The sequence below is a fragment of the Cetorhinus maximus genome, chromosome 17 (assembly GCF_964194155.1).
Source record: "Cetorhinus maximus chromosome 17, sCetMax3.hap1.1, whole genome shotgun sequence".
Classification (NCBI taxonomy): Eukaryota; Metazoa; Chordata; class Chondrichthyes; order Lamniformes; family Cetorhinidae; genus Cetorhinus; species Cetorhinus maximus.
This window is the reverse complement of record NC_135895.1, coordinates 85,792,403-85,819,034: the sequence shown is the minus strand read 5'-3', so window position 1 is coordinate 85,819,034 and position 26,632 is coordinate 85,792,403. Positions and strand designations below refer to the sequence as shown.

At 44.3% G+C, this 26,632-nt stretch overlaps 1 protein-coding gene across 1 annotated transcript in view; it reads left to right on the top strand.

Annotated features, from left to right (window-relative positions):
- astn1 (astrotactin 1) overlaps positions 1 to 26,632 on the top strand; it is a 2,710,576-nt gene that overhangs the window by 1,705,484 nt on the left and 978,460 nt on the right. The window lies entirely within an intron of this gene.

The window sequence follows — 26,632 nt, the reverse complement described above, 5'->3', positions numbered from 1 at the left end:
ATTTGGCAGGTGGTGGCTGTGCTATGCCATTGGGAACCTCAAACTAAAATCGGCCACCAGCAGTGTGAGAATTCTGGGCCTGTACACTATTTTTAAATTTTGCATCCACAGCAGTAATGATTTAATCTTCCCACAGCTATTTTAGGGAAATAATGAATGGATTAGATGATGGCTATGCAATTCTGCTACTCTTGACCTGGCAGGAGACAACTCAAAGCAGCACAGAACATCATGCCAATACCTTTGTGCCAATCCATTCTTTTTAAATTAAACAGCTGTTGGGATTGGGTCAGGTGGTTATCCATTAATTATGCCTCAACATTGTCCATTCATTCATGTGTTTAAAGCCTGAAAAGTGCCCCAAGAAATTTAACGTACAAGTCGATCTCGGTGATGTTGCTTACAGTGAGCCTGGGGTTGGGTTGCTTATTGTTTAACTGGCAGGAGCATTATGGAGGTCTTGTGTTGCAGCGGTAGTATCCCTGCCTCTAAGTTCAAGCCCCACTCCAGGACTTGGTGGCCAAGGAAGGTGTGTTCATAACACGTCCAATCAGGTTGAGCATCAATTGAGTATGAATTTGCAAATCCTTCCAATAGGAGGTAAGAGTGGGGGATATTCCTAGTCAACCAAGTGATGGAAAGAAATTGGAGCCTCTATTATCACTATCCATTTCTCCAGACTGCAACATGCATGTAAAAGTATATGTTGCTACAGCAACTTGGACTGGTTGGCTTGGTGGGATGACCAGTGTGGATCAAATCGGTGCCAAGAGCTTGGGGTTTGATCCCCATTCTGGCTGGGGTGGATCTGGGACCTTCCTACTCGAGGTGGAGATTGTGGTGCTGTGGGTCAGACCTGTCTTCGGTCAGAGAATGGCTATGAAATTCAACTCCGTAGTCCCCAGTTGTTTTGTTGGTGTCTGTGTTGAGTGCGCACACTTCTGGAGCTAACCGCACCGGGAGTCATATTGTTGATGACGTTAGCCGACATGCAGGGAATATCCACCAGACATCAGCTGGATAAGAGGATCATAGCAGTCAATGTTTAACGCTGATTTGACAGTGATGCTGAACTTATGGAGCTAAACTTTCCAAATTCCTCTGAAACATGCACAGCTGAATATGTGTTCAGCAGCCGGAAGGATTCCCACCTGTGCTTTTTAAAGGGATCATCAACTGCTTACAAGTTAGTTGCCAACTGTTTTATGTTGGTTCTTGATGCATTTGCAGAAGTGTTTTGTGATTTCCAGCATTGTCTAAAGTTGCTGAAGCCTCCAGGGAGAAGCTGCACTGAGAGTTGCTGAGCCTGGTGAGTGAGGGAGCTTTAAGGGTGAATTTATGTCTAAAATATTGTTGTTTCCTTCTTTAATTTATCAATCAACTAAAAATTACTCCTTAGTTTAAGAGAAGATAAGTTTCTCCCAGCTTTAAATAGGGGTATACAAGCTCTCTGAGAGCGGCTGCAACTATTTAATTAGGTAGCTAGTTTAAACTTGTTTTCAGAAGCTTGAATCAGTTGTTTCTCAGAAAGATAAAAACAGGGGTTCCTCAGTGCTGCTTGGTTTACACATGTGCTGTTTTGAGTGCACAGAGTATCAAGTTGAGAGTTTGGGGATTAAGGGAGTTAGGTGAGTGAGGTGCTCCTTTCTTTTTCTACCTTTTTCAGCCTCCAGTAATTGGCTTTTACTTCGGTACAGGGGAAGAAGCTGATTCCTGAGTAACTGGTCAGTTATTTTACTTATTATAATGGTAATAAATAATCTTTAAAGTTACAGTATGGCAGGTCAGCTCGGTTGAGTTTGATGTACATTCTGAGGTATGTGGGAAGTCATAGACATGCCATGAGTCCTAGACGAACACACCTGTAGGATATGTCAACAGCTGCAGAAGCTTGACCTTCAGTTTAGGAACTCAGGCAGCAGCTGGAGTCACTGTTGTGCACTCGTGAGGCAGAAAACTACATGGATACATGTTTAGGGAGGTGACCACACCACAGGTTAGAAGCATTCAGGCAAAAAGGGAATGGGTGACCACCAGGCAGCCTCAGAGAACCAGGCAGGAAATGCAGGAGTTCCCTGAGTCTACCTTGCTTGCTAATCTGTTTTCCATTTTGGATACCGGTGAGGGTGATGGTTCCTCAGGGGAGTGCAGCCAGAGCCAAGTCCATGGCACCACGGTTGGCTTGTCTGCACAGGAGAGGAAGAAGAAGAGTGGAAGAGCAATAGCAATGTGGGATTTGATAGTCAGGGGATCAGACAGGTATTTCTGCAGCTGTAAAAGTGACAGGATGGTGTGTTGCCTTCCTGGTGCCAGGGTCAAGTATATCCTTCTGGGGGAAGGTGAACAGCTAGAGGTCATGGTCCACATGGGTAGGAAGAGGGATGAGGTTTTGAAAAGCAGATTTTATGGAGTTAGGAAGAAAATTAAAAAGCAGGACACCATGAACTGTAATCTCAGGGTTGCTCCCAGTGCCAGGTGCTAGTGAGCATAGGAATAGGAGGATTGAGGGATTGAACACATGGCTGGAAAATTGGCGTAGGCGGGAGGGCATCACATTTCTGAGGCATTGGGACTGGTTCAGGGGCAGATGGGACCTGTGCAAAATGGACAATTTACACCTTAACTGGACCAGGACTAATACCTTCACAGGGAGATTTGCTCATGCTGTTGGGGAGGGTTTAAACTAGCTTGTCAGAGGGATGGAAACCTGAGGGGTAGCTCAAATTGAAAGGAAGTAAGGCTGGTAACAGGAAGTAGAAAAGTAGCAAGCGAAATTAGAAATGGATATGATCTAATTGCCATCTTGGAAACATGGCTACAGAGTGACCAAGACTGGGAACAGAATATTCAAGGTTATTCGACATTTAAGATGGGCAGGCAAAAAGGAAAATGAGATGGTGTTGCGCTGCTAATAAGGGATGGGATCAGTGCATTAGTAAGGGAGGATCTCAGATCGGAAGAACGAAATGTGGAATCTGTCTGGGTGGAGCTAAGAAACAGAAAGAGGCAGCAAACATTGGTAAGAGTTGTTTATCGGCCACCAAACAGTAGTGGTAGTGTGGGACATGGTATTAATCAGGAGTTTAGAGGAGCATGTAGCATGGGTAATACAGCAATCATGGGTGATGTCAATCTGCATATAGACTGGGTAAATTTAATGAGTACCAATGTATGGAGGACGAGTTTCTGGAGTGTGTTAGGGATGGTTTTCTAGAGCAGTATGTAGATGAACTGATTAGAGAACAGGCTGTTTTGGATCTAGTATTATGTAACGAAAAAGGGTTCATTAATAATCTTGTTGTAAAAGAACCTTTAGGGATGAGTCACCACAATATGATAGAATTTTACATTCTGTTTGAAAGTGAGGTAGTTCAACCTGAAGCCAGGGTGTTAAATTTGAACAAAGGAAATCATGAAGGTATGAGGGGCAAATTGGCTGAGATGGATCAGGAAAATACATTAAAGGTGCGACAGTACACAGGCAATGATAGTAGTTTAAGAATTATTTCATAGTTTGCAGCAACCATACACACCTTCAAGGCTCAAAAACCCCAAAAGAAAAGTCAGTCAATCGTGGCTAACAAAGGAAGTCAAGGATTATATCATTAAAACAAAACGCCTATAAACTTGCCAGAAATAGTAGTAAACCTGAGCTTTGGGAATGGTTTAAAATACAACAAAGGAGGACTGAGATACTGATAATGAAAGAGAGAACAGAATATCAATGTAAACTAGCAAAAAACATAAAATGTATTGTAAAAGCTTCTATTGGTATGTAAAAAGGAAAAGTTTAGCTAAGCCAAATGTGGGTCCATTACAGGAAAAGTCAGGAGAATTTATAATTGGAAATAAAAAAAATGGCAGATTACTTTGGGCGGAATTGCCCCAGATTTGCACTAAGTGTGGTAGCGGGCAGGTAAAATGATGCTTTATCCGTTGGCCGCAATGGTGGGTTTTCATGCCATATCATCCCAAACCCACCACAGTAGTTATATATTCCCGGGAAGCATGCTGTTTCCATGATGGGTGGGCTCTCATTCGCCCGCTTCACCATCACCTTGCCGCTTCATCACACCAGGCGCCATATTTAAAGTCCAGTCATGTGCACATATCTCACTGCTTCCAGCCCATGACTACTGCAAGGAAGATGCCCATGAAAGGCAAAAGGACTGCAGCCTGGAATGCCTTTTGGACACCATGGAGGCCTGCCACAATGTCGTCCACCCCCGCTCTGGCTGCAGGGTGGCAACGGCGTGACCAACCAGACTTGGGAGGCAATGGCAGTGGTGGTCAATGCCAGTGCTGCACAGAAGAAGTTGGCCATCAATTGCAATGACCTCATCCGTGCAGCCAGGGTATGGCAACCATCTCATCACTCTAAACTCACACACTCAACCCCATAACACATTCACTCTCACTTACTGCCAGCTCAAGGGACATCACTACCCATTCTCACACACATACCCTCACATGTCCATCTGGCCTCATCTCCTCTGGAGACTGCCTCCTCAGCCCTCATCACCTTGAGGCCATTTGCATAGATCAACATATGCCCCCACACACACACCCTGGGTTACCCTCCTTCCCCAGTACAGCTCTCATCCTGCAGCCTGTTCCCTTGCCTGAGACCACTTCTTCCCCTTCCCCAAGAAAGCCCTAACCCTGCAGTCATTGAAAAGCTACCTATGGCTGATCTGGTAGGTAGAGACCTGCTGTAAGCCCCCCTAAAAGTGATGTGATGCTGTCTGTGAAGCCTGGCGCTGATGACTGTGAGTGCTGACCTAAGCAAAGTAGGCAAATGAAGCTTGACGTCCTGGGTGAAGTGCAGCCCACCAGGCGCACGTCACTTATATGCTGTTGTGAAACACGTCGGCGTGTTTTCCCGCTGATGTGGGCGGACGATCCAGCGAGGAGGAACGATTCCAGTGGGCAGGCCTCATAATGATATGTTGATGTGTTACAATGAGGCTCCAGACGTCTGAAGATGGAGAATGTGGCCCGCATCGGTGGGCTGAGTGCATGACAGTGAACTGGTTTCACACCGCTGTGAAATCAATCACGCCATATTGTTCGTTCATGCCACCGAACATGCCCGACGCCAGCAGGCACGGAAAATTTCGGCCTTTGTGTCTGTCTTCACTGAAGAGGATATAAGAAGTGTCCCTTCATTAGACATCCAATGGACCAAGGAGAATGAGGAATTGAAGGAAATTAATATTAGTAAGAAGATTGTATTCAAGAAATTAATGGGACTGAAGGTTGATAAGTCCCCGGGATCTGATATTCTACATCCCAGAGTGTTGAAAGAGATTGCTATAGAGTTAGTGGTGCATTGGTGATGATCTTCCAAAGCTCGATATGTGCTAGAACAGTTCCTGCCGATTGGAAGGTTAAGAAGGGAGGAAGAGAGAAAACGGGGAACTACAGACCTGTTAGGCTTAAATTAGTAGTAGGGAAAATGCTGCAATCTATTATAAAGGATGTGATAAATGGACACTTAGATAATAATGACCTGATTGAGCATAGTCAACATAGATTTATGGATGGGAAATCATGTTTGAAGAACCTGCTAGAATTATTTTGAGGATGTTACTGCAGAATTGATAAAGGGGAGTCGGTGGACGTAGTATATTTGGATTTTCAGAATGCTGTTGATAAAGTTCCCCACAGGAGGTTGGTTAGGAAAATTAAAGCACATGGGATAGGAGATAATATACTGGCATGGACTAAGGCTTGATTAACAGGCAGAAAACTGAGTAGGATTAAATGGGTCATTTTCACGTTGGCAGGCTGTGACTAGTGGACTACCACAAGGACCAGTACTTTGGCCCCAGCTGTTCATGATATATGTCAATGATTTGGATGTGGGGACCAAGTATAACGTTTACAAGTTCATGGATGACACAAAGCTAGGTGGGAATGTGTGTTGTGAGGAAGATGTAAAGTGGCTTCTCGGGGATTTGGAAAGACTTAGTGAGTGGGGAAGAAAATTGCAGATGGAATATAGTGTGGAAAAATGTGAGGTTATCCACTTTGGTAGGAGGAACAGATGTACAGAGTATTTCTTATATGGTGAGAGATCAGAAAGTGTAGATGTACAAAGGGACCTGGGTGTCCTCATCAATAAGTCACTGAAGGATAACATGCAGGTGCAGCAAGCAATTGGGAAGGCTAATAGAATGTTAGCCTTTATCACAATAGGATTTAAGTACAGGAGTTGTGAAGTCTTGCTTCAATTTTTTAGAACCTTGGTTAGACTGCACCTGGAGTAACGTGTGCAGTTTTGGTCCCCTAACCTTGGGAAGGATTATTGCCAAAGAGGGAGTGCAACAAAGGGTCACCCAACTTGTTCCGGGGATGGTGGGACTGACTGTCCTATAAAAAGAGATTGAGGAAACTGGGCCTGTATTCTCCAGAGTTTCAAAGAATGAGGGGTGATCTAATTTAAACCTACAAACTACCTTGATGGATAGTCAGGGTAGATGGAGGTAAGATGTTTCCCTTGGGGAGTCCAGAACAAGGGGACACAATTTCAAAATAATGGGGAAGCAACTCAGGACCGAGATGAGGAGATTTTTACTTTTTAACTTAGGGGGTTGTGAGTCTTTGGAATTCTCTGGGGAGAATTTTCTGCCTGTCGGAGGGCTGAGCGGGAGCAGGCGCGAGCGGGTGCGTAGCCAATTGCCACCCGCGATCGGCTGCGCGCCACCATTTTACATGGGCGGACCAATTAAGGCCCGCCCAGCGTGACGCACACCCGAAAGCGCTGAGCGCTCCCTGTGCGGCCGGGGGAGGGGGCTGAGTCAGGGCCTGTGCTTTACCACGCATGCATGCGCAAGGGCGCATAAACCTCCCTGAGGCACAGAGCTGCGTCAGGGAGATTAGTTTGATTGTGAAAAATTTAAACAATGAAAAAAAATATATTCAGACATGTCCTCTCATGTGACACTGTCACATGAGCTGGGACATGTCGATGAATTTTAATTAAAATTTTTATTCAATTTATAGACACTTCATGAAGCCTCATCCCACCCATGGATGAGATTTCATGATAAATGTGCAGGCTGCCTGGACTCTTCGCTTGCCCGCCAACCTTAAGGCTGGACAGAGCAGCTCAGACAACCAGTTTAATTAGACTATTAACGGCTTTAATAGGCCTTTGACAGTTCGGCGGGCGCACAGCCGACTCCGGTGCACGCCTGTCAAACTGAAGGTCTGAATGACGCGCGGTGACGTCAGGACGCACGCCCGATGTCACCGCGTGTCATTTTGCGCATCAGTGAGTGGGGCCCGCCTCCGCACGCCAACCAGAAGATTTAGACCTCTATCCCAGAGGGCTGTGGAAGCTCAGTCATTGAGTACATTTAAAGCAAAGATTGACAGATTTCTAACTACCAATGACACAAAGACATATGCGGATAGTGTGGCAAAAATGCAATGAAGTGGCTGATCAGCCATGATCATTTGAATGGCAGAGCAGGCTCAATGGCCTTCTCTTGTTCCTATGTTCCTTAATTACACATTCTATAGGCTTCTCTCCTGCCTTCAAGGATTCAGCATGAACCACTTGCTCCCCACACGTGGGTGCAGTAGTTGGCTTTGTCCTAGAATTTCCCAAGATGCTTCACAGGACCATTCTCAAACAAAATTTGACACTATGCCACATGAGATATTAGGGCAGATGGCCAATTTTTTTTTATGCAGCATTGTAAAGGAGGAAAGAGAATTTTAAGGCAGAGAGATTTAGGGAGAAAATTCCAGAGCTTAGGGCCTTGGCAATTGAAGGCATGACCACCAGAGAGCAATTAAAATCGCAGATGTTCAAGAGGCTAGAATTGGAGATGAGCAGATATCTTGGAAGGTTATAGGACTAGAGGCTATTGCAGGCATAGAGAGAAGTGATACAATGGAAGTATTTGAAAAGAAGGATGAGAATTTCAAAATCAAAGTGTTCTTTAAGCAGCTCTAGGTCAGCAAGCACAGTGATGATGTGTAAAAGGGACTTGGTGCAAATACATGTGCAGCAGATTTTATCATGAACGCAAGTTTACAGAGGGTAGAATGTGCGAGGCCGGCAGGAGAGCATTGGAATAGCTGAGTCTAGAGGTAATGAAGGCTTGGATGAGAGTTTCAGCAGCAGATGAGCTGAGTCATGGGTGGAGTTTAATGCAATTATGGAATACGCAGACTTAGTGATGGTGTGGATATGTGGTCGGAGGCTCTTCTCAGGGTCAGTCTGGTTCAGCTCTGCCAGTTATCGGTGAGCAGGCTGGAGCAAGTGGATAGGGAATGGTGTTAGTGGCAGGGGCCGAAGGCAATGACTTCAGTTTTCCCAATATTTAATTGGAAAAGATTTCTGCTTGTCCAGTACTGGATGTCAAAGAAGTAGTCTGACAACTGGGAGATCTCCGTCTTTTAGTCATGTGACATTACATCACAGTTACGTCAGTAGTTACATCAGTACCAGGTGCTCCTGATGTTAACCCTTTACTCTACAGTGAGGTAGAGCTGGGTGACATTAATGTGCACGTGGAAACTGCTGCTGCACTTTTGGATCATGTTGCCAAGGGGCAGCATGCGAGTGAGAAAAAGTAGGCGGGGTGCACGGGTCCGAGGAAAGGTACTTGGGGAATATCAGAGATGATGGTGCAGGAGTGGAAAGGAAAGCCATTACTGGTGATTCTCGGGATGTAACTGGATAAATAAGAATGGAACCAGTCTGGTGCAGCCCCATGCAGCTCGATGAATGTGGAATGGTGTTGGAGGAGGATGGTGTGGCCAAACATGTCAAAAGCTGAAGACGAGTCAAGAAGGATGAGAAGGGAATGTCTGCCTTTGTCACTGCCACATAAGATGTCATTTGTGACATTGATAAGAGCCGTTTGGTTACTATGACAGGGGCAGAAACCTGATTGGAAGGATTCAAACGCAGAGCTCGGGGAAAGTTGGGCATGGATTTGGGAGGTGACAGTACATTCAAAGACTTTGGTGAGGTAAGGGAGGTTCATTGTGGGATGATGATTTGCAAGGACGGTGAGGCCGAGAATCTTTTTCAGAAGAAAGTAATACATATAGATCTGAAGGACCAGGAATAGTACCTGAGGAGAGAGGACCATTAACAAAAGCAGCTAGCATGCAAGCCAGGAAGACAAGTTTGTTTGTCAACTTTAGTGGGGATCCGGTCAAGGGAGCCAAGGTCGGCCGGGAAGTATTTCTATTCAGTATTAGGTCATCGCCTCACACACTCATTTTCACATGTATGCATGCAGGCAGGCACGTAGAAGGGCAGGACTACTGTGTTACAGTGTAACCATTGCTAAATGACAGGTTCATGCATTGAATCTGCAGGGATAATAAATAGCAATTCAACAATCTGAAAATAATTATCCTGTATTGATTTTCAGTTGGACCTGACTTTGGGTATTGCAACAGAATGCAACTGGAGTAAAGCTTAAAAACTGATACTGTGTGAAAGCTGTGACCCATGTTCGATAGTTTTACTGGCCTTTTTCAGCTTTTGTCTTTTACTTATTTATATGGCTCAATGCCAGCTGATGCCAAGCCTAATTGATTTTAGGTTTAGTTATTCTGCATGCACTAATCGAAAAGTTCCGCCCATCCCTTTCATTCATCATTCAGTAAAGACAGTAACTTGGAAACAATAAGGCCCGTCACACACGAAACTCATTCTTAAACTGAAATCTAATAGATTCTCATGTTGAACAATTCATTGACAATTGTTTCCCTCAATTTCATTTCTTTTCATGCGTCCTTTTATTCTTCTGCGCTCTCGCGCCATCAGCACTTTCTACCTTGAAGCTCAGCACTTCAAGATCAGAAATCGTGTCTCCTGTTGCTTATATTTGTTCATTGTGAAAGGTAGTTATGGAACATTGCCTGAGTATTGAATTGACTTGCTGTCACTTGTCTGTGAACCAAATAATAGTCTTTTGACATGTATACAAAAAAAAGTGTTGGCTTGAGAATGTGTTCACAAAGATAAATGTGAATACAGGGGAATAGCACTTCTTTGCATTTCTCATATTGGACATGGTAGGCCAGGCAGAGAGTGACTTAGATGCTAAGCACTATTCTTAATGGAGCAAAAATTGTAATACGTGCTTCTTGATGTGTGCAAGGCGTGCGCAGTAGATGATTGTGCACTTCTACTTGCTTAAAGGGAGAGTTAGATCAGATATTGAATCAACTAGTTTCATGATGTCTATTGTGAACATCCTAATGCAATATTGATCTTTATTCATGGAGATGTATCTATAGTTCCTAAGCATGAGAGCAAAATCACTATCCCTTACAGGCAACTTGCCATTTCACCAGTCAAATAACATAAGAAAGTGGGACAAGTGTGTAACTGTAACAGATAGTATAATACTGAGCTATGCTCTCTGATGCCCCATTATCAAATTCACTCTTCAAACTCTCAGGTAATTTTTAAAAACTAGCCGTCCAGATATAAAGCTAGCATTGCAGATTGCCATTATAGAAACCAATCGAGTTACATTTCCACTTTTATGCTTGGGCGGCAAGTCCAATCTACCTCGTAGACTTTGTTGTCTCATGAAAATTCATTGACACTCTGGATGCCAGCCAGAAGCATGGAATTGCATCCCATAATGAGTCAGTGTTTTCATTATGGGGTGGCGAAAAAAATAATAAGAGAAAATAGAAAAAATAACAAGCTTCAATGAATTTCAGCTCTCTATGTAGCACCAGCAGTAAATATCAGCACATATGTAAATGGTACAATTATATGGTGTTATAGACAAACATGCGGATTAACAAAAGCATCATTCACATAATATGAAGCAGCCTGTCTGGCGGACAAGAGACATTTATGTGTTTTAAGCGGCTGACCATCATACATCTGGTGACTCAAGTGATTTTCAGATGTTCAAATTGGTATAAGAGCAGGTATGTAGCGAGGTATTTAATGTTTCACTAATATAATGCACATCTGCTATAGCTGTGTCTGGTGAGCAGCTGCAGCTGATCCTCCTGGAGCAATATAGTTCATGCAGCTAATCTTTGAGCTGATCCTCATGCCCAAGTGGATTTCTAAATAAGATTGCAAATCCCAGACTAAGACAAGTGTAGTTCAATAGTTAATCAATTGTTTACAACAGCTGCTGAATCTTCAATTAAAGTGGCATTCGTGTCCATTTTAAACATCAAACCATTGAACTCTATTACTTCGGTTTGGGATTCATGATTTTGTCTGAAAGTAAATGATTGTCCCAAATAATATATAGTAAATCAGAGGATAAACTGCTTTATAATGACAAAGCCACAGACTGCAGGAAGACATCGATGGACTGGTCTGGTAGGCAAAAAAAAAAAATGACAAATGGAATTCAATCTGTAGAAGTGTGAGGTAATGCATTAGGGAAGGCAAAGAAAGCAAGGGAATGCATAATAAATGGTAGGACACCGAAATGTGTAGGGGAATAGAGGGACACTGGTGTCCATGTCCACAAACCCCTGTGGGCAGCAAGATAGATAAATAAGGTGGTTGAAAAGTCAAACTTTCCTTTACCAGCTGAGGCATAGGCCAGGATTCTCCAGCCCTGCCGTGCCGGAACCCACCATGGGAGAATCAGAACCGGACAATCCTGGTGGCAGGCGGGGCCTGAAAATCCCGCCCCTAGACTTCAAGAGCAGGGAGGTTATGCAAGAACTGTATAAAATTCTAGCTTGACCGTGTGTCCTGGTCATCGCATTACAGGAAGGATAGGATCACACTAGAGAGGTCACAGAGGAGATTTATAAGGAGGTTGCCAGGATTGAAGAACTTTTGCTATGAGGAAGGTTTGGATAGGCTGGAGTTTGGTGTCACACTTTTTGTCTGAAACTTAAAGATATAAATTTTAAAGGTATAGATCGCAATTATGTAATGTCCCCTCTAAGAAAAATATATACATTTTCTAAAAGGATTTACCCACCATTCTACTTTTCTCAGAAATTCAAATGTCTTCAATCAAACTTAAGTTTTCAAACATTAAAAATACGAATTATATATTTCACAGCAGAATGGTTACGAAAGTAACCATCACCAATTTTGTTTGAATGGTTCAGCCTCTTTCAAAAGGCTTGTGCTTACATTAATATGTTCCCCGTAGCTACCACTATTCAGCTAGAGATCAACTGCCCGTGGCCGCAATGCCACGGTACTGCAGGGTGGAGAATATAGCAGGCGCAACTCTCAGTGCAAGTGGGACAATATGGGCAGAAATACAGAACAATATGGCCCGACCCGCTCAAGCGTGAATTGACATTTGTTGACGTGGGTTGAGCGTGCCAACGTCAACACGCAGTCACGCAATAGTTCAGTCGGTGGGTGCCGCCGGAGCCAGCAGCGCGCCCGCTGACAATTAAAAGGCCGGTTAAGGCGATTAATTAATCAATTAGCCTAAATTTTTTGCTAACGGTGGGCGGGCAGGTGAAAAGGCCAGAGAGCCTTTGCATTTTTTTTTGGAAACCTCATCCACGGGCGGGATGAGGTTTCCAAAAGCAAATAAAAATAAAATAAAAATTTTACAATTGAGTTAATAACATGTCCCTGCTCGTGTGACGGAGTCACATGGGGGGACGTTTTATTACATTTTTATTTTCTTTTTTAACAGGGAGATTATGAAGTGCTCAGTTGCGCACATGCGTGAAGTTCGCGCTCGGCCCACTTGCCCTCTCCCCCCGCCCTCCCCCCACACAGGCAGCGCTGAGCACTGCCGCTCGCGTTTCACGCTGGGCGGGCCTTAATTGGCCCACCAGTGTGAAATCGCGGTCCAGTGCCAATCGCGGGCAGCAGTCGGCTTCCCGACTGTCCCCCGCCCGCTCCTGCGGAGCCCACCCTCCAGGGGCATAATTCTGCCCTGTAAATATATTTTTCAGTTTCTTTCTTTCAGCAAACAATTCAAAAAGCAACATGAGAATGAATTTTGATCAGGTGAAATTCGTGTGTCACACTTTGTCATATTTTGATTGCAATGATAAGTTTATAAAGACCAACATACCAGGACACTCCGACTAGAAGAACTCAGGAAAATCTACCAATTAAAAAAAAAAAATCAGAAACGGGCAGTCAACAACAGCTACCAATAAAATAAATTTGGGGAAAAAAATGTTCACTATTTTTCCTCCTCGTCTTATGGATTAAATGTAAGCTAACTAACACTCCCAAAGAAAGTCACAGCAAGCTCATCCAATTTATCAATAAAACTGTCCTTTTTTGTTTGACTGCCTCCACTAATGTTGGATAGGACATTGGGACATTTCTCTGTCCTTGTCAAGTGTCATGGATTCTTTTACATGCACACGAACAGATAGACATATCACAAAAACATGATTAATTTTGCTTTTAAAATTTGTGTCTTTGAATACCTGCATTGAAGCTGTGATGGTGAATGTGACAACCCCAAATTGAAATCCTGATTTGATTAAATGGGAGCGCTGTCTACAGCTCTTCTCATGTTTGGCTTAATGTTTCCAGTCTAGCACAGCTTTGTGCTGTAATCAGCAAGTACTCTTCAGTAAGAAACACTAAAATGTGAGAGCTCCAAATATTCAAAAGGCCATATCCCATAGATTATGATAATACATATCTGTAGTTCATAATTACTTCAGTTTTTCAGAGAAATTGGTTTGAGAATATCAGTAGGCTCCTCGCACTTACATTTAAATGACATGAAGCCTTTAACTGGAGCAGCAAAACTTCAGGTTCCACTGAGGTTGTGTTTTGTTATTCACATTCTGCAATTGAAATTATTAAATTTGCACCATTTAAACTTGATTAGACTAGATTCACATCCAATCAGCACAGAATACAACCTTTCATAAATATAACAGCATTTTATTTGATTTTTTTTTTACTTCTTTTCCTCCCTTCATCTACTGGCAGATATGCTGCTGACTGCAGGGTTGTCTAGCCAAGAGATTTTGGAAACTCTAGAGTTGGATATTCTCCCAATGAAATTTTTATGTCCATATACACTACTGCTTTGTTCAGTTCAGCAGAACAGAAGACAACTCCAGACCTAACTAAGACTGATAAGGTGAAGGTATTTCGCTAAAGGTCCTTCAGTGACTGTTAAATTAAGGGAGCTGCTTGACATTGATACAGTGAGGGCTTATCTCTGGAAACTTCCTCCAAGGGTCCGTCAGAGACTGTAAATGGAGGTCAGGAGAACCACCAGTCCCCTCCGCCCATTCTCGCCCCCAATGGGAGTTCCTGGAATTTAGCTGATTGGAATAAAAGTAAAAATAACGCAACGTACTCAGCAGGTCTGGCAGCATCTGTGGATAGAGAAACAGAGTTAATGGGCAGGAGGTTTAGGGGGGTGCAGGTGGTGTGGGGGAGGGCGAGCATGGACGTTTGAGCATGCACGGGGGGTGCATGCACAGAAAGCCCCCTGAAGGCACAGAGCTGCCTCAGGGAGCTGAAGATTTTTAAAAACACAAATGCAAACATTAAAAATGTTGAAAACATGCCCCTTCATGTGACTCTGTCACATGAGCAAGGACATGTTATAAATGAGATTTCAACATTTTTATTTTATTTTTAATTCCTGTTGGAAACTTCATCCCACCCGTGGATGAGGTTTCGTAAAAAACCCAAAGGCCGCTTGGCCTTTTTGCCCACCTGCTTGGACAAGCAGCGAAAAATCAGATTTAATGAATTGATTAAGGGCTCTAATCGGTCTTTTAATTGTTGGCGGGCACGTTGCTGCCTCTCAGATGCACCCGCCGAGTGAAGTATCGCCAAAGTGCGTGATGATGTCAGGACGCTCGCCCGACGTCATCACGCACTATTTTTCCCTCGTTCAGATTGGGCAGTTCACGTAGTGAATATTGTTTGATACCTTAGTCCCAGAATGAATATAGAGGCGTCAAGGGAGGGAAGGGAAAAGTTGGAGAGAGACTATGCGAAGGCAAGGGAAGGGTGAAATTGGAAGCATAGCTGATGAGATTTTCCAGTTCAGAGGGAGAGCAGGAACTGACACCATTACATTCATGAAAGTACCAGAAAAAGAGCTGAGAGAAGGGGCCTGAGTATGGCTGGAACAAAGAATGTTCCACACATCCCACAAAAAGGACAGGTACAACTAGGGCCATGCAGATACCCATAGCAGCAACTTTTATTCATAGGAAGTGAGTTGAGTTAAAGGAGAAGTTGTTCAATTTGAGAACAAGCTTAGCCTGAAAGAGTAAGGTGGAAGTGGATGGGAACTGGTTTGACCTCCATTCAAGGTGGAAGTAGCAATCTCTCAGATCATCCTGGTGGGGAATAGAAACTATTACAGTGACTGAAGGCATTGGAAGAGTCTGAGATATAGGTGAGAAGAGACTGGACAAGGGGAAGAAAATAGAATCAAAATAGGAAGAAATCACTTCAGTGGGGCAGGAGCTTGCTATAATGATAGGTCGACCAGGGCAGTATTGTTTTTGGGAAGGAGGTAGAAGCGGCTGCTTGAGTATGAGGAAGAATGAGGTTGGAAATCGTGGATGAAAGATCCCCAGAGAGGATGAAGTCAGTGACAGTCCTGAAAATGATGATTTTGATGTCCAGTGCTGAGGTCATGGTCTGAGGGAGGTATGGAGAAATCTCAGAGAGTTGCCATTCAGCCTCTGCTAGATAGTGGTCAGTATTCCAGACCACCCTTACCACCAGATTTGAAGACAATGTTAGTGCTGGACCTGAGAGAGTGCTGCAAGCTCAGGTTAGACTGAGGGGAGCAGAAAAATTGCAGTCGCCAATGGCATGTCGGTGGTTCTCAATGAAAAGATCCAGGGGGGTGGTTAGAGACCAGAGGGTGGGTTCCAGGTGGAGGGAGAATACTGGAGATTGGAAAAAGGATCCACTGTGGTGGGGAAAAGAGGGTGTGGAGGCAAAAGTGATGGAAGAAGACCTCAGCATCATGCGAGCATGAAATTAATTGAGTTGGGGGTGGGGTAAGAGAATGAAGCTGAGACCTTTTCTAAGGACAGATCATTCAGGATCATAGTAGATAAGGTTGGCGGGATTGGAAGAAGGGGTGGGGTCAGAGGGGAGTGACGGGGAAGAAGAGCCCAGGGGGATTCCCCTGGATTCTTGGTGCCATGAGTTGTTGAAGCTTGCAATCCTTCACACCTGAAAGGAAGAAAGAAAGGTTTTTTGTTAAAGTGCCAGATGAGGAGAAGGGTGAAACTGGATTGTGAACCAGGACAGCTTTGAGATAGAATGAGTCAGTTGAAGAGAGAAAGGTAGGGGGCATGCATGCAACTCTCTGGGATTTCTCCATACCTCCTGCATGTGGAGACACATGTCATTGAATGTAAATCTCAGGACGCAGCAAGAACAGTGTTTCAATAAACATTGAATGTCTAAGAGATACCTGTAATCATGGGTGGATCCTAAATGTGAATGGTGGAACTTCGTTTGGAATTGACGTGGAATAAGTCAGAGCTGGAGACAGTTGCTAAGGGAGAAAATGTAGCTGTGAAAGCAAGTTTCCACGAATGCCTGTTCAAACACAGGAAAGGGAAGTCGAAAGCAATGAGGGTGAACAACGTTGAGCAGACAAACAGAGATTCCATCGGAGAGGAGAGCAGAATTTCTGTGAGCTGGGCATTCCTGGAAGAGAAGTGGCGATCAATTAAACGCCAATACAAAAGCAAAAATACTGCAGATGCTGGAAACCTGGGCCAGGATTTTCTGTTCAGCAAGCTGGGGTGGCCCCCGCGTAAAATGACGCCCGGTGACGTCGGGCGTGCGTCCCGACGTCGCCAAGCATCATTCCTATCTTTCTTTCGGCGGACACGCACCAGAGTCGGCTGCACGCCCGCTGACCTGTCAAAGGCCTGTTAAGGCCAATAATAAATTGAGCAATTTGACAGGGCTGCCCGTCCAACCTTAAGGTTGTTGGGCAGGCGAAGAGCCCAGGCGGCCTTCGCATTTATCATGAAACCTCGTCCACAGGCGGGATGTAGTTTCATGAAGGGTTTATTAAATTAATAAATATTTTTTAAACATTTGATAAACATGTCCCAGCTCACAGTCACATGAGGGGACATGTGTAAATGATTTTGACCTTTTTTTATTTTGAATTTTGAAACTGAAATTAATCTCCCTGAGGCAGCTCCATCCCTCAGGGAGATTCCTGCGCTCTTTTGCGCACATGCGCGTAAGAGCACAGGCCCCGAATCTCCCTCCTCCCCCCGCCCGCACAGGTAGCACTGAGCGCTACTGGGTGCATGTCACGCTGGGTGGGCCTTAATTAGCTCACCCACATAAAATGACGGCCCGCAGTCGATCACGGGCGGCGATCAGCTCCGCGCCCGCCCGCACCCGCTCCTGACCGGCCCACCCGACAGGGAGAAAATTCTCCCCCGAAATAAAAAAGAGATGCTGGAAATATTCAGTAGGCCTGATCTCTTTTTTAAAGACCTTGCGTGGCTTGTATAGCCTCACCCTTGAAATTCTAATGAAAAATTGTGAGATAAATAGCAATAGTTAATTATAATGATTATCTGTCACTGCTCGGTGCCACTCGATTACCTGCTCCCCATAAATCATTGCAAACCTTTTAGAAAAAGATTGCCATAGTCCTCAGTCATTGAAATTTCTCATTTCTAAGATATGCTTTTTTTAAATAACTGGAAAAGCTAATTGCACATTTCAAAATAAAATGATTTAATTGATCAACAGAATTATTTTTGTGCCCTTTTATACCTTCATTGCAATTTTTACTTGTAAATGCCAGCTTCTTTTGCACTGATATTTTTCCCAGAGTCGTGACCCTATTAACTGGTGGCACACGGATGCAGTCTGAACATGTGCAGTCCATGCGCCAGCAGCATTTAGTTAGTAGGATTGCTGGACTATTTTCTTGCAGCATTTAACAGCTTCTACTTATTTTTTTTTTATTATTTTTTAAAAGCTCAGATCTAAGTTTCAAAAGTTTTATTGAGGTAAACTTATAATGAGAGGTTTTTTTAACAAATTCTTTGTGTATATGTGTGTGAGATGAAGTAAGAAAAAGTGACAAGCTACATTTGTGTTACCATTTTGCGTGGTGTAAACTTCAGAAAATATTTTAAGCTGTGTGTGTGTGTGAGGGAGCGAGAGAAAACGGCTGAGAGGGTGAATCTGGTCTTATGCATCACACAAAATTTTGACTTCAATGTCAATTTATTATTGTCTATTTTGCACTACTGCCATCAACCAATTTTTCATCCAGAGGGTGTAAGATCAGAGGCCCTGTGATACCTGCAGGGTGTTACATGCAGCAGGTCACTTAACATATAATAATGTAATGGAATAAGACACTAATGGTGTCAGGGGTCTTGCAGAATTCTCTACAGAATTCATCCTAATTTGTGTTTTTTTCTCAAATTAAAAACAAGTCAGTTGAATTTTGAAAGCAGAGAGGAAATAACTAATTATCATTTGATTTGTGTTTGTTGACAGTTAGAAAATGTAAATGTAAATTTTCTAATCACTAACAACTGTCAGATACACAGCTGGAGAGAGCAGAGGAAGGGACAGAAAAAGTCCCATTGAATTCAATAGAAAAGGAAATCAAACAAGGTCAAATGAGTTGCCAATTTTCTGTCCCCAATTTGTGCAAATGGCAAAGACCAATTTCACCCCGAGAGTCTTTCCTTGTGGGGATGTTTGCTGATGATTGCACAATGTTCAGCACCATTTGTGACTTCTGGGGTACTGAAGCAGCCCATGTCCAAATGCAGCAAGACCTGGACAATATCCAGGCTTGGGCTGACAAGTAGGAAGTAACATTCGTGCCACACAAGCGTCAGGCAATGCCCATCGCCAACAAGAGAGAACATAACCATCGCTCCTTGATATTCAATGGCATTATCATCACTGAATCCCCCATTATCAACTTCCTGGGGATTACCTTTGAGCAGAAACTGAACTGGACTAGCCATATAAATACTGTGGCTACAAGAGCAGGTCAGAGGCTAGGAATCCTGTGGCGAGTAACTCACCTCCTGATTCCTCAAAGCCTGTCCACCATCTACAAGGCACAAGTCAGGAGTGTGGTGGAATACTCTCCACTTGCCTGGCGAGGCAACAACACTCAAAAGCTTGACACCATCCAGGACAAAGCAGCCCATTTAATTAGCACTCCATCCACAAACATTCACTCCCTCCACCACCTACAGATAGTGGCAGCAGTGTGTACCATCTACAAGATGCACTGCAGGAATTCACCAAAGCTCCTTAGGCAGCACCTTCCAAACCCACAACCACTACCGTCTAGAAGGACAAGGGCAGCAGATAGATGGGAACACCACCACCTGGAAGTTTCCCTCCAAGTCACTCACCATCCTGACTGGGAAATATATCACCGTTCCTTCACTGTCGCTGGGTCAAAATCCTGGGATTCCCTTCCTAACAGCACTGTGGGTGTACCTACACCACATGGACTGCAGCGGTTCAAGAAAGCAGCTCCTTCTCAAGGGCAATAAGGGATGGGCAATAAATACTGGCCTAGCCATCGACGCCAACATCCCATAAATGAATAAAAAAATTGAGTTGTTTTTACAATTTTAAGAAGCAGAGATCATTTTAACCTTGAAAGAAACAGAAAAACTCTGTTACTTGTACTTTGGGTGGAATTTTCTGCTCCCGTTAGCAGAGGGCGTGTTTGGAGGTGTGAATGAACAATTTGGCAAGAAGGTCAAAAACCGTCGTGAAACTATTTTGCAATTGTCCACTTCACCCATCAATGGTGGGCTGCATTATCTGCGCCATGTGTTGCGAACCTAATTTCAATCATCACCCTATGCTGGATCTTCTGGGCACATGGGCGTGAATGCACACCGTCGTGTTTCATAACTGTACACAAGTGGTGTGCACTATGATAAGCTGCACTACGCTCTGGGCTTCATTGTTTAGTTTGCCTACCTTGCTTCAGGCAGCACTCGCAGTCATCATCTCCGGGCTTCACAGGCAGCATCATATCACTTTTAGGGGAGCTCATGGGCAGGTCTCTCCCTACCAGACCAGCCGTAAGGCAGGGGTAGCTTTTCAATGGCTGCAGGGTTAGGGCTTGTCTGTGGAAAAGAGAGAAGTGGCCTCAGGCAAGGGACGAGGCTACAGGACAAGGTCTGTACTGGGGAAGTTGGGTATCCCAGGGTGTTTGTGGGGGGCACATGTTGATCAGTGCAACTGGCCTCAAGATGGTGAGGGCTGAGGAGGCAGTCTCCAGAGGCGATGAGGCCAGATAGAGAGGTGAGGATGTGTGTGAGAGAGTGCGTGGTGATGTCCCTTGAGCTGGCAGTGAGTGAGATGCCAGTGAATGTGTGATGACATTGTGAGTGTGTGAGTTTAGAGTGATGCGATGGTTCCCATTCCTGCTGGCACAGATGAGATCATTCATCCTCTTTCTGCACTGGATGGCCAACCCTTTCTGCACAGGACGGCCACCTGCTCCCAATCAGAGTGGTGAGATTGCTGGACCTCCTGTGGCCCGAGTGGGGTGGAGGACATTGTGGCTGGCCTCCACGGTGCCCAGGAGACATGCCGGGGACACGTCACTGAATCAGGGGCTGAGCTTTCCTTGGCTTTTGGGGCTGTGTTTTCACCGGCACCCTCCTGGGCTGCAAACATAGAGAAGTGTGCGCGTGGTTGCAGTTTAAATGTGGTGCCCTGCATAAGGAAGCAGAGGTAATGGTGTGGTGGGCAAATCAGAGGCTACCCACCAGCGAGGCACCATGTTTCCTGTGGGTGCATGATTAATGAGGTGGGAATGGGATGATAGAGCGCAAAAAGCCGCCATCGCGGCCAGCGGGTAAAACACCTTTTTTCCCACCTGCTCCCACACTTCATGCAAACCTGGGACGATTCTGCCCATGGTCTTCCAACTCCATCCTAGCCCCCTACTCACTCCATCCAATGTCCAATACATTAGATCCCCATCCTATATGGTCCAAGCCTGAGACTGAATCATGGGCCCAAATTCTCGTGAGGCTGGAAGGGGTTGCTGACCTAGCCAAAGTGGTGCCAAAGCCCACCCACCATTTTAGCCGGATGTGGGGGTAACACTTTTGTGATTCATGGAGGCAATTGCACACGTAAAAGTGAGATTACATTCAAACAGATCCAATTTTTGTTAGTGGGATGTCCAAAACATGATTCATGAGATTTACATATTTGAGCAAAAGGCCTAAAGCTGAAGGGTCTATTTGGAGAGGTAGGGGTACCCTTTTGGAAACGTCCAGGTGCACCTTGGGGAGAGGTCATGTGCCCCTTGGGCGCATTAAAATTAGACATGAATGCACGTAATAGTGGATTCAGTGGAACTGTCAAGCTGTCAAGGGATTTAAATCCACAAACTCTTTTATCCTTTTTTTTCATAAAAACACTGCAGTTGAAAAAGAAATCTGTGCCTGCAGTTCACTAGCTGGCTGTAGACTCAAGCCTGATGTTATCATCATAGAATTAGTGCTGCATGACTGATTCCGCAGTCTATCATTATCACATTGTGGGATTGAATGTTCACAGTTTGTTTAACAGTTCCAAGTCTTTGATGTGGGGCTATGAATACAAATGTGAATGTTTTAATAAGGGATTAAATACTTGAATAAAGTGTTTGTTTCCGTAAGGGAGTAAGTATTTGAAGGAATTTAAATGTATTAAATAGCTTATCATCAATGATGGTGTCTGCAGTAGACACTTATAACTTTACTTTATTTAATCTCAGAGTGGCTACTGAGATCTGCCCATGGTGGATATTGAGTGAGTTGGCATGGAGGTTGTAAGGACAAAAGGTGCTGAGTGGGGTGCATGAATGGCATCAGTTGCCATAGGGGCTGCAAAGGGCCATGGGGGTGGGTAGAGGGGCATTGGTTGGTATGGAAGTTATGTGGGGGCATTGGTTGGCATGGAGGCTATGGGGGTCATGGGGGTGGGGTGGACATTGCATGAGACACCATGAGTTGGCATGGATGGGGCATGGGGAACTTTGGGGGGAGGGTGGGTGAGGGCCTGCGGTGGTGAGGGCGAAAGAGGTGTTTTTGGTTTTATTGTTTATTTTACAGCTGGGACCAAGTGCACCAAGATGAGCCTTTTATCTCGTCTGCCTCAGCACTGGCAGCCCCTGTGGCTGCCCACAAACTCTGTCTGGGGGTGGGGGGGTGAGACGGTGACAGGCCTAACTCCATCTAACACCAGAATGACAATCTGACCGTTCAGGGCACTTTTCCCCCAAATCAGTATTACGGATTTGGGAATTTTTGCGTCCCTGACTCGGGAGGGAAAACTCAGCCCACAGTTTTTCTCTGTAAAAGGAAAGTACTGCAGACACTGACAAACTGAACGAAAAGGAGGAAATGCTGGAAATATTCAGCAGGTCTGGCCCCATCTGTGGAGAGAGAAACAGTTAATATTTCAGGTTGATGAATATTCATCCAAACAAAAAGACATCTTCCTGAAATGTTAAATTTGTTTCTTTTTCCACAAAGTCTGCTAGGCCTCCTGAGCCTTTTAGCATTTTCTGTGTTTGTTTCAGTTTCTCTTTCTGCACTATTGGTGGGATTTTGCCCTTGGCGGGGGCGGGCGGGAAGCTGACTGCCGCCCGCGATCGGCACTGCGCCGCCATTTTACGCGGGCGGGCCAATTAAGGCCCGTCCAGTGTGGAACGTGAGCGGCTGCACTGTCTGGGGGAGGGGGGTGGGGGGGGTGGGTGGAGGAGGGAGAGCGGGCCTAGCGCGAACTTTGCGCATGCGCGCGACAGAGTGCTTCAATCTCCCTGAGGCACGGAGCTGCGTCAGGGAGATGAAACGTTGTTTAAAAAAGAAGGAACGGAATAAAAATGCCATAAAACATGTCCCCTCATGTGACTCGGTCAGGGACATGTTTTTATCTGAAGTGTGAAATCTTTATTTTATTTTTACTTGCTTCAGGAAACCTCACCCCGCCCGTGGATGAGGTTTCCTAAAAAGTGCAAAGGCCGCTTGGCGTTTTCACCTGCCCGCCAACCGTTAGGTTGGATGGCAGTGTAAATTTGAATTTAATTACCTTTCCAGTGGCCTTAATAGGCCTTTTAATTGTCGGTGGGCCAGCTGAACGAAATATCGCAGGACTACGCGATGATGTCAGGACGCTCGACTGACATCTTCGCACGTCATTTTACGCTCGGCCAGGTCGGACGCTTGCCCGCCCGCCGAGCTCAATATTCTGCCCCATGTGTTTGAGCAGCTTCCAATTATCTTCTCCGGGCCCAGTTACGATGGCTATTAGTTCGAACATGTGTTGACTGCACCTTGAGCCAAACCCAGAACTTCCAAAATGACAGGAGATAAAACTCGAGCAACATGGTGAAGGACGATTTCCGATTTAGACATTGAGAGAGGAGACGGAAGTTCAAGAGACTTACAGAGGCTGAGAGAAAGGTTTTTCAATGAAATTTGGAGAGGATCAGAGATATAAATATCACAATGAAAGTGTGCGCGAGCTATGTAGAGAGAGAGAGAGAGAGACGGGGGCGGAGAGCAAGCAGGGGGCAATAGTTAACTGTGACTGGCATTTAAGAGAGACTCTGCGCTGGGTTTTCCAGGTCCTCCTGCTGTCGGGATCATCCAGTCCGGTTGAAAGTCGATGGGACTTTGGCTTGGCCCACCTTCGCACCCTCCCCAACAACAGGCCCCTCCACAGCTGGGCCAGAAAATCCTGGCCTCTGTCACTGATGTTGAATGCAAAGGACGTTGATTTTCTTTATTGTGAATATCACCATGAGACATTGCTATTATGTCAAGGCATAAGGCAGGACCATTGAGGGTGCTAAAAACAGATTTAATTGTAGTTGTAATCCTTTTCTGATTATTTTCTTTAAGAGTATTTGTGCCCCTGCAGTTAATTTCATTGTCTGTCTGAACGGTTGCAATACCAAATTCTCAAGCTAATTTTTGTAAATTGACTCAGGATAATTGCCACCCTTTAACTAATTCCCTGTATCTGTCTTTATGTTTTGAATTGGGCTTTCAGCCAAATTCCCTGCATCCATCTTAGACTCAGCTTTGATCTCCACTTTTCTCTATCTTCAGTTCTAGTCATTCAACAAAATTTCTTAAATTGCTCATGCCTGTGTCTGTTCCTATGTTAATATCCCTCATCTGAACAAGGACCTTCAATCCTCACCTCCTAGGTCAGGCATCATAATCTGAGCAACAATCACCATTCACAGCTGCCTAGGTCAATCTCTATTGTAGGGCTTAACTTGAACTCTGATCCACCCCACCTCTCTCTGTGTTGTACCTTATTATCTTTGGTTGACATTGTGGGCAAATATCCTGAACAGTATTTGCTAGGATAAGATATACTGGGGGAAAAATTGGAATTGGTTGCACACATTGTTTGGAGACCAAAATGGCTTCCAATGCCTGTGCATACTTCTCCCGTGAATCATGCTGATGCCAACTTGGTAATGTGGAATCGTTTACTTGGTTCTGAAGCAGGCATTAATCAATTTGCATTTGCCAAAAAGGGGCCTTAATTCTGCTTCTGGTCTGTGCTGCAACTTTGATTTGACCTTTGATTTCACCAGTGTGTATTGCCTCTGGCAACTCACGTAAGTAAAAAAATAGTAGCAACTTAGCATAATTACTGATGCCCACAATCTAGAGATCTCCGACCTCAGTCTTGACTTCAACTTCTAGTCCCCCTCAGTCTCTGCCCAGCTCCAACAACGACCACCTAACCAGCCCCCAACAGAACTCCTGACCAAAAGTATTCCCAAGATCTGCAACCTTACTACCTGATCCCCAACAGCACCCGTGACCTCCCAACAATACTCCCAAGGTTTGAGACCTTCCTATCCAAGGCCCCAGTCATACTCCTGAGGTCTGTGATCTCCCTATCCGATCGCATGCCAAGTGCCGATCACCCTGGACTCCGTGGTCCACCCGTTCCTTCTCTCCTGGAATCCAACCTAATCATTTGCCTAGAATTTGGAACACTAACTTATGCAGACTCCTACCACAGCACTAGCTAAATCATGATGAGATCCATGACCCAAAATGCAGGGCTCCTCAATCTCCCATTTAAGCACTAACTGCTCATTTGGCGTGGGTAAATTGTCCGAAAACAGGCATGCCCGAATTTCTAGGCCATTAACTTGTCTTGGATATTGACATAACCACACTATGCATCCATATACAGTCCAACATCAGTTTCACTTTAATGTTTTTATGGAAAGAAGCAGCTCTCTCTAGATCATTAAATCCAAAGAACATGTGTGCTTTGTAGTCAGAACTGCATAGCATCAAGCTGTTTACATGTACCTAATTACACTGTTAATATTTAACCTGCTGTTAGCTTCTGAGGTATTTTAGTGATTAATGTAACAACAAAAATTTGGCATACCCTATACTCTAGATAAAATGTATTCAAAGACTGAATAAAATTCATAGCCATAAAATAGAAGTGTGGATCCATTTTGGTTATAATATATCATTTTGTGAAAAATCCTTTGTCATTGCTAGATTTATCCTGACAGTAAGGAAGATGTTTGCATGATTCATTGATATCCCAATAAACTCATTTAATGAAAAGCAACATCCCTGATTTGTTTTGCGAAAATGCAAAAGCTTTTAAATCTGTTATTTTTGAAAGAACAACTCCTACTTAATTAAAACAGTGAAAATGCTAAAAGGTCGCTTTGTGTTACAGTAGTTTAGCGACTTTTCAACCTACACACAGTCATAATTTCCTTTAAAGAGTTGTAGAGATGAAATTCATTAATTAGACATTCATCAAGTTAGCAAGAAGAAATATATTTGAGCAGCAACCATCTCATTGCCATTACAATCTGACAAAGGGCTAATCACCCATAATCAAAGTAATCCTGTTACTCTGTCTAATCTCATTAGGTAAGCATTATATACAATGCAGCACATTGTACTTCAAACAGTTTCATAAATTTATAATTTATTTACAATTATAACAGCATATAAATGCATCAAGTTTGATCAAACCTATGTTTCATAAATGTATTTATTTTATATAAATCAATATGTTTCACTAAAACTTGGATAATTTGTGCTTTTTGCATCAACTGGAACTGAAAATTTTGTACAAAGTTTGCATCTGGATGAGTTTATTTACCAGACACTTGTATTGAGAGGTCACCAATGAAAGATCATGTTTCATAGCCTAAACAGTCTATCAGACTGCAGTCTATCAAAATAAAAATTCCACTGGGAATTAGCTGGGCAAATCGAAATAAAAACATTGCATCGTCTCCTCATCTCCTCTTATTACTCCATGGGCTGATTGAGCCACATCTCCAGCAGTCCCAACAGCACCTGAACTGAGTAATGGTTGCTGCTGGGACCGCAAGGAGGCCTTGGGATGAAGAGGACATGGCCTCCAGACTCAGTTATGTCCAGAATTTGGACGGTGAGGTATCAGGGAGCCAAGGCAGAGATATGAGGGGGGGGATAGGGATGAATTTTGAAGACCAAGTGGGAAGGTGTAAACATGGGGTGAGATCGTGGGGGCACACAGGGCACACCCCCTCCCTCCGCCAAGGAGAGATATCCCCCTCCCTTCCCACCCTTTCACCAAAGCTGGTGAAAAAGCAGCCTGCCCACTTTAGCCGCTGGTCAGCATATTATG